The sequence below is a fragment of the Crinia signifera genome, chromosome 1, assembly GCF_055691185.1.
Source record: "Crinia signifera chromosome 1, ASM5569118v1, whole genome shotgun sequence".
Taxonomy (NCBI): Eukaryota; Metazoa; Chordata; class Amphibia; order Anura; family Myobatrachidae; genus Crinia; species Crinia signifera.
In genome coordinates, this window is record NC_139217.1 from 240,757,118 (window position 1) to 240,765,088 (window position 7,971).

At 49.1% G+C, this 7,971-nt stretch overlaps 1 pseudogene; it reads left to right on the plus strand.

The window, feature by feature from the left end:
• The first annotated feature begins 2,169 nt into the window (after nucleotides 1-2,169).
• LOC146045050 (U2 spliceosomal RNA) lies at nucleotides 2,170-2,378 on the plus strand (annotated as a pseudogene).
• Nucleotides 2,379-7,971: the final 5,593 nt, after the last annotated feature.

Genomic DNA, 7,971 nt, shown 5'->3' on the forward strand with positions numbered 1-7,971 from the left:
ACACTCCCATCGCGGGCAATATGGTCCCTCAGCGACCATATTTCCAGCGATATTACACAAAATCGCCTCTGTGTGTACGCACCTTTACAGCTTCAGCGAGAAGACAACCAAATGGTTAATAGCTGATCAGAGGTCTCACAGGTGTCCAATCCGTAATGCAGCAGCAGCAGTAGTACACAGGATCTCACTGAAGGCTAACAGCAAGTGCACATACACTAGGGCAATTTATCTGACGCTTGAAATTGCATGAGATTTCCCTTGAACTCCCCAGTGCCCTGCATCTCAGATTCTGTACTTGAGGGCTTATTTTGCATAAGATATATTGCATGCTATTTATCAACTTGTGACAAATAGCATGCAATTTATCTTATGCATACACTTGTACCATACAATTTCTCTGATGGGCTGTACTACAGGGTGCTAGGGGGGCGGTACTACAGGGTGCTATGGGGTCTGGTCTAAATAGGGCTATTTAAAGCTATGTAGAAGAAGCTAGTAGCTACCATACCAATGGGGCCAATTCTGACCCATTTGGTTGATATGAGAATTCACAGTACAACAAATTTATCGTCCCACCGCGCATGCGCATGATAAGCTGTGTGCATGCACCAACTGTCCGTGCGTACAAAGGCAGCGATTGCTTTGTTCACAAGATGACTAACAGCCTTGTGGGTGGCTGGCCGACATAGGCGTGTGCAGCACAGTTTATTAGGGGGTGCACGGTCAAAGGGGCATGTCTAAAACTGCCCATTGGGTGTGTCTAATGCTGTGTACACACGGGTACAATCAGTCTGAGATTTTGACTATAGAGTCAAAATCGTATCAGGATTGCATGCAGAGCGTATGCAGAGCGTATGCAGAGCGTATGAAGATCGCACAAGTTTTTTACCTTGCAATCCCGATGTGCGCTCTCGTGCACCATAAATCGAAATACAGACAAGGGGGGGACGTGGATCGCCCCCCCTTGCAGGCTCGCTGCGCTCGCCACGCAGCGGGCCTGGTGCCTCGCTACGCTGGGCACACTAATTTATTATCCCTCCAGGGGTGTCGTGGACACCCCTGGAGGGAGAATGTGTAGGGATTTCGGCGGTCGGGATTCTGAACGCCGGGATCCCGACCGCCGGGATTTTAACTGCATCCCGTATTGACATGACAATGGTCTAGTACAGTTAACAATGCAAAACACAGATAATTGATTGATGGACACTTCTTTTAATGGAATATAGTTCTAAAAAGCAAAATTCTTTGGTAAAAGGTATTTCTGGTATTGCTAGCGACAGGGATGTGATCATTATGGTGTTTACAGCATTAGGGGGTGCCTGTGCACCTCTAACCAGTGGCGTAACTATAGTGGGTGCAGGAGATGCAATTGCTATGGGGCCCGGGCCCCCAGCAGGCTATCTCCTGCACCCCCATGATCTTTTTTTTTTCTTTTTCAGTTTTTTTAAATATAAATATTGCAGGGCAGGCACTCAGGCAATGGTGGCCACGCTGCCGTCTTCTAAAGTCAGTGGCGCCGGGGAGCAGTGAGCCTCAGCCTAGGGACTGGAAGCAGTACAGCCTAGCGCCGCCCGGGGAGAAGTTATTGACGGTGCCGCCCGGGGAGCCCAGTGCCGGAGAGCAGTAAAGCCTACGCCAGCTGGAGCCGGCCAGATGAGCAGTAAAGCCAGTGGCAGCAGCCAGCAGGCAAGCCTCACGGAGGGGAGCAGGGGACCGTGGTGCTGGGAAGCACAGAAGAGCAGGAGAGCCCAGCACCAGTGAAAGGAGCTGGTGAATTCAGTTGTAGACCTGCCGCCACTGCCTGGGGGGGGGGGGGTATGAGATAACCAATCGAACACTTTCAAACCCTTGCTCCCCCTCTCTCCCCCCTCCCCCCTCCTCCTCTCTCCCCCCATCCTCTCTCCCCCCTCTTTCCACCCTTCCCCCCTCCTCCTCACCCTCTCCTCCTCTCCCCCCTCTTCCTCCTCTCTCCCACTCTCCTCCTCTCTCCCTCCTCCTCTCTTCCCCTCCTCCTCCTCTCACCCCCTCTTCCTCCTCTGTCCCCCCTTCTCCTCCTCTGTCCCCCCCTCCTCCTCCTCCTACACATATATTATAATCAAACACTTTCAAACCCTTGCTCCCACTCTCCTCCTCTGCAACATGGGTTTCCTCTGTTTGCTGCACAGAGGATTCGCTTCTCGGCCTTTTGGCTAAGATCAAGTGTAGTATCTGTTCTTATCAGTTTGGTATGGACTGGCCTCTGGCAGAGAATAGAGAAAGGTGAGACTGAGTAGCTGCTCTGATGGGCGGAGGGTGTGGGACCCCTCTGTTTTTTCCCGGGAGTAGTGAAAAGTCTCACTAAGTATCTTCACCTCTGCCAGTGGTAGGAGGCTCCGTAAACCCACTGGTAGGAGGGGGGGAGAAACACTGGGCTTAGTAGTTTGACTCTCTTGACGGGGTTCGTAGCCCCCGAAGGATGAGACAGCGAAAGGCTCAGTCTAGTATCCATTCCCAGGGAGCGGAGAAAGGCTGGGACTGAGTAGATGGCTCCTGTTCCAGAGGTTCGTAGCCTCTGATGGGGAGACCGCGAAAAGCTCAGCCGAGTATCTTAACCCTGGGAGCGGAGAAACACTGGGACTGAGTAGATTGCTCTTCCGAGGGGGGTGCAGCCCCTAAGGGAGTCTTTCGAAAAGTCCAGTGGAGTACCCATTCCCATGCCAGGGGCTGGAAAGTACCTGCTGGTGAGACGGAGAAACACTTGGTCGGACGCTGACTGGCTGGCTGCCTGGAGTCCGAGGCTGCACTGTGCCCCCGGGGAAACTCGGGGGTGCCGGACATGCACGGGTGATCCCAAGTCACCTTGCACGAATGGCACTTGCACTGCGCACTTCCCTTTAGGCTAGCGCTTCACGTCCTTACCCTGTCCTTTTGGATGGGGTAGGACAATTTTTCACACACCCCCCCCGGCCTTCTGGCTAGGGCCTTATTCTTTTCTTTTTATGATTTGCACGTTTTGCACTTCACGTTTTTCGTTAGTTTGTCACGTTTTTTCATTTGGGTAGTGCGGCTGTCCCTAACGGGCCTTCCGTTCCCCAAACGTGACTGGGACTCTTCACCTTTTGGGGAGAGTCCCGGTTCCCTCGAGGGCAACCCCGAGCCGCAAGGCGGAGGGAAGCCTAAGCGGGTCCCTCCAAACCTTCGGGTGCGGAGGACCCACCGTCCGAAACCCTTCCGGGGGTGGAGGAAACGCGGGTCTCTCTAAGCTTCGGCGAAGAGGACCCACCGATCCCTTTTTTCCTTCCTAGGCCTTATGGCTGAGGGAGGTCAGGGGAACCATGGGGCCTTTCTCCTTTGGGAGAGGGCCACAAGTTCTGTACGGCTGCCCCCTGTGCACGCGTTTAGTCACGTCACTGGTGGTGGTGGGAGCACACCTCGGGCTCCCTGAGTTTCTTCAAACTCATAAGTGCATGGAAGACTGTCCTGTCCTGGTGTTGGGTTACACAAAATGACTCTGATTTATATAAAATAACATCCTTATTGTTGTCATATTGTCTGCAAGGGCATTTTTCTCTGACACAAGAACAGCTCTGAAGTGTCTGTTGCATAGTTTTACCAGTTAAACAAACCAACAGAAGTGTTTGCATTAATAGTGTGCACTGTGAAAAACCAAGTGGCATTTCTGGAATAGTTTTGTCAAATATAAAAATATAACATGATTTAGTAATTTACAATAAAAAAATGGTTACTTTTTTTGTACTTTTTTTCAATCGTGTATTTTGTATTTTTTTAAAGAAACATACATAAAACATATCCAAAACAACAAAACAGAAAAACAAAAATCAGTGTGCCAGGTATAATATGTATCACAAAGGTACAGTGCAAAATATTACATTAATGTCTACACCAGTAGTTCAAAAACTGGGGAACCCCAGTTCAGCTGGATAGGGTTGAAAATGTGTAGATCCAACATTTTTGTGAATGTAGCAGATTTCCTGTAATGCCACTATGAACAGCCCACTTACTTACTCAGTGTAGTGGTTTTATTGAAGAAAACGCAAGTACAGCTGTACTCACAGGTAGATGGAATGGAGTATGATGTCATACAGCTCACCAGCTGTGCAGGTAGCAGGATGCAGTCAGGATGCTGGAAACAACAGGCAATAATAAATCTCACTGGAGCTAAGTGAAGGTTAACAGACTCCAACTGTGGTACTCTCACACAGGGCCTTACTCTAGTTCATTCTTTCTGACAAAATCCTTCTTAGATGGACAAAACTATGTGCACTGCAGGGAGGCAGATGCTAAATGTGCAGAGAGAATTAGATTTGGGTGAGTTATTTTGTTTCTGTGCAGGGTAAATTCTAGCTGCTTAATTTTTAACTATATCAATGTATTTAATTAATAAAAAGACACATTTTAAAACAATTCATTTGTAAATAGATATAACATGATAGATAAAATAGGAATCAACTTTAAATAACGCTCAAAATTTATCCAGAGGTCAGAGAAATCAAGAGGTGTCCAGATTGCGGTGAACGGAGACCTGCGGCAATCCTGTACCGCCCACCCCATCGGCAACCATCCATCCCACGCAAAGGACAGGAGAGGTAACATCGCGGCAGAGGTTGCTCCCGGCTCACACCACATCTGAGCCGCGCCGGTTGTAGCGACTTATTCCATCTACTACAGCGAAGGTTACTCCCGACGTTGGCTCCAAACACAACAGAGCCACGCTGGTAGAAGCGACCCACTGATTCTCCTGCCCTATTCCATCATCCCCCTGTCCTGCGGTAATAAACCCTTAAAGATAAGGATTGACACAAAGTGCCTGGAAGCATTTGGTTTAATGACATTTGCCTTTTATTTTTCCCAAAGTGATACAATTGATCTCTGGACACAATTGTTATAAAATATACAGTGGAGGCTCCCCCCCCCCCCCCCTTTAATACAAGGACTTAAGTGGGTAAGAGCTTTGGAGCTACAGTTTTGACCTCTGGATAAATTTTGAGCGATATTTAAAGTTGATTCCTATTTCATCTATCATGTTATATCTATTTACAAATGAATTGTTTTAAAATGTGTCTTTTTATTAATTAAATACATTGATATTAAGTGTGCTCTCTCTTTTTAGTTGAATTTTGGATATGTTGGTTTAATTGTTGGGAGCAGCATCTTAACAAATGAATGCTGTGGTACACTTTATATTATATATTGTTTATTTAATTGAGTAAAATTTTTATAATTTGCGCCTGATATACCATTGGTATAATTTGGCTGCTTTATTTTTACACTGCAATATAGATCTCACTTTGAAGTAAAACCCCACCCAAATCTCGTTCTCTCTGCACATGTTACATCTGCCCCACCTGCAGGTTTTGTCCATCTAAGAAGGATTTTGTCAGAAAGAGTGAACTAGAATAAGGCCCACAGTCTCAAGATGGCTCCACACATTCTTAAGTAGTAGCCTCAGACTGATGCTTCCCTGGAGGAACAGCAACATGAAGTCTCTGCAGTTGTGACCTCCACATTCAACACCTCCCCTCCTTGCTACAAGCTTCATGTTACATAAACATTCAAAGAAGGATTTCTCACAGCAAACCCAAACCCCCCGTTCGAGGTACCTAACCCTACTTTACCTCCCTGCTAGGGGCGTAGCCGGCAGAGCACAAGCTGTGGGCACGAAATATCACAGGGCGCCGGAGCCGTGCACCTCAAGCTCTGCTGCCGGCTCCCCCACCATGCTCGTCTGCTCCCCGCTGTGCCCGGCTGGCGTCTGCTGCTATTTTAGATTAAAGTCTCCCGCTGGACTGCTAACCAATAGGTGCTTGCAGTCCAGCAGCCAATCAGAAGCAGTATTGCACAGTGGTGCACAGCGGGGAAAGGGGAGCAGGAGAGCTGGGCGGGAGTGGGCTGCATTCCCCCTTGGCAATGAGTAATTTCAGTCCCCCTTGGCATCAAGCATGAAGATCATAGCACTGAGCATGAAGGTAAGTGGCAGTTATGTGTCAAATGTGTAATGGGCATTACAGTTTGTTATATAGTATGTAATGGGCATCATGTGTGGCCTTATGTGTAATTAGCATTACGGCATTTGGCTTTATGTGTCATGATTATTACAAAGTTTGCTAAAATGTGCAATGGACATTACGGTGTGTGGTATAATGTTAGGCCGTGCCCCCTTTTCGCCGAGCAAGAGCCCCGCCTACTACAATGGGGGGGCCCAATCCCTGGTGTAATGCTAGTCTGCCCCAGTTACTTACAGTTTGGCACTGCGGCAGTGGGGATTCCAGCGCCGGCACTCCAATTCATGTTGAGATTCCTCTACCGATCTTGCGACACTAGTCGGAATGCTGCCATTGCTAGGTACCGGGTGTTTGAATAAAAGGTTTATTAATGTTTTCTAACATGCAGTGTGTAGTGCTGTATACATGGTGGACTGCAGTTAGGAGGTGTGTCTGTAGCATGTGAAGGCCAGTGGCGTAACTATAGCACTGCAGCCCCCGCGGTCGCGGGGGGGGCGCTGTGCATGTGGGGGCGCCGGGGGGGCTGCGTTGCTATAGTTAGCACCCTCCCGTCCGCCCATCCACCGCTTGCCGCTCGCCCATCGCCCGCCAATCCGCTGCCCGCAGCCTTACCTGTCTTCAGTTCTGCTAGTGAGACGGACCACAATAAAATGTCCGCCCCATATAGCAAACAGTTCTCTGAAACTGTCTGCTGTATGGGGGCGGACATTTTGTGTTAGTCCGTCTCCATAGCAGAAGAATTAAGCCAGCAAGGGAGCCGGGACCAGCGGCAGCAAGACAGGTAAGGCTGCGGGTAGGGGATGGGGGAGGGGGGTTGCTGCGGAGGGGGGGGGGGGCCCCCATTAATGGCGGGGGGGCGCCCGATTCATAGTACCGCCCCTGGTGAAGGCATATACAGCAGTAAGAGGTATTCAGGTGCTGGTTGTAGTAGCCTAATCAGCAATGTGGTTCCATGTGCCACGTGGGCACATGGAACCACATTTCACATAAACATCCATTCGCAGGCCAGGGGGAACCTCCCACATCTTTCGATGGTTGCCAAACTTCAAAATATATGGTGCAACTCTCAGGTCATTTATACTGTATATACGTGCACATTTGGGAGGAACTGGGTGGGCGCCTGCCGCCGGTAATTTCCATGGGAACACCCAGTGTTTTCATAGGAACTCCCATGAAACGCTAGACGTTCGCATGGGCGGGTACCCCAGCCCGCCACCCCCCACCATATATATATATATGTCTAGTGTCCGTGAGTCTCCAAAACACTGCCATCTGCTGGCAGAGAGTGAATCCACAGCTCTTTCTCACACATGCACAAACACAGAAGGTAGCAGACTAGCTTTTGAAGCTTTTGTTTCAAGCATGCTTACTAGTATATATGAATATATACTGTATATATGTAAGTGGCATTATGGTGTGTGACATATTGTGTCACGGGCATTACGGTGTGCGGCATATAGTGCAAGGTACATTATGGTGTGTCGTGTAATGTGTAAGTGGCATTGCTGTTTGGCGTATTGTGTAAGGGGCATTACAGTGCACGGCGTATAGTTTAAGAGACATTACAGTGTGTGATGTATAGTGTAAGTAGCATAACAGTGTGTGTGGCGTAATGTGTAAGTGACATTATGGGGGGGGGGGGGGGGCACCTGAAACTATTTTGGCAGGGGGTGTTATGTTCATATGTTTGTGAATCCAGTCAAAAGGACACAGAGGCATGTGAGTTCACTGCTGTCTTGTTTTATTCCATCCAACTTCAGTCACACTGGCTCAGGACCATAGGCGTGCGCACTATGGTCTTGAGGCACAGGACTAGGGGTGCACAGCTCACAGAACTAGGGGTGCACAGGCACCGTCTAATGACTGCTGGCACCCCCCACAGGATTGCATACAAACAAGATTTTCAGCAGCAGCACCCAGCGGTGGTCAGGACTGCATTACTTGCCTGCCGCCGCCGGTCTCCATCCCA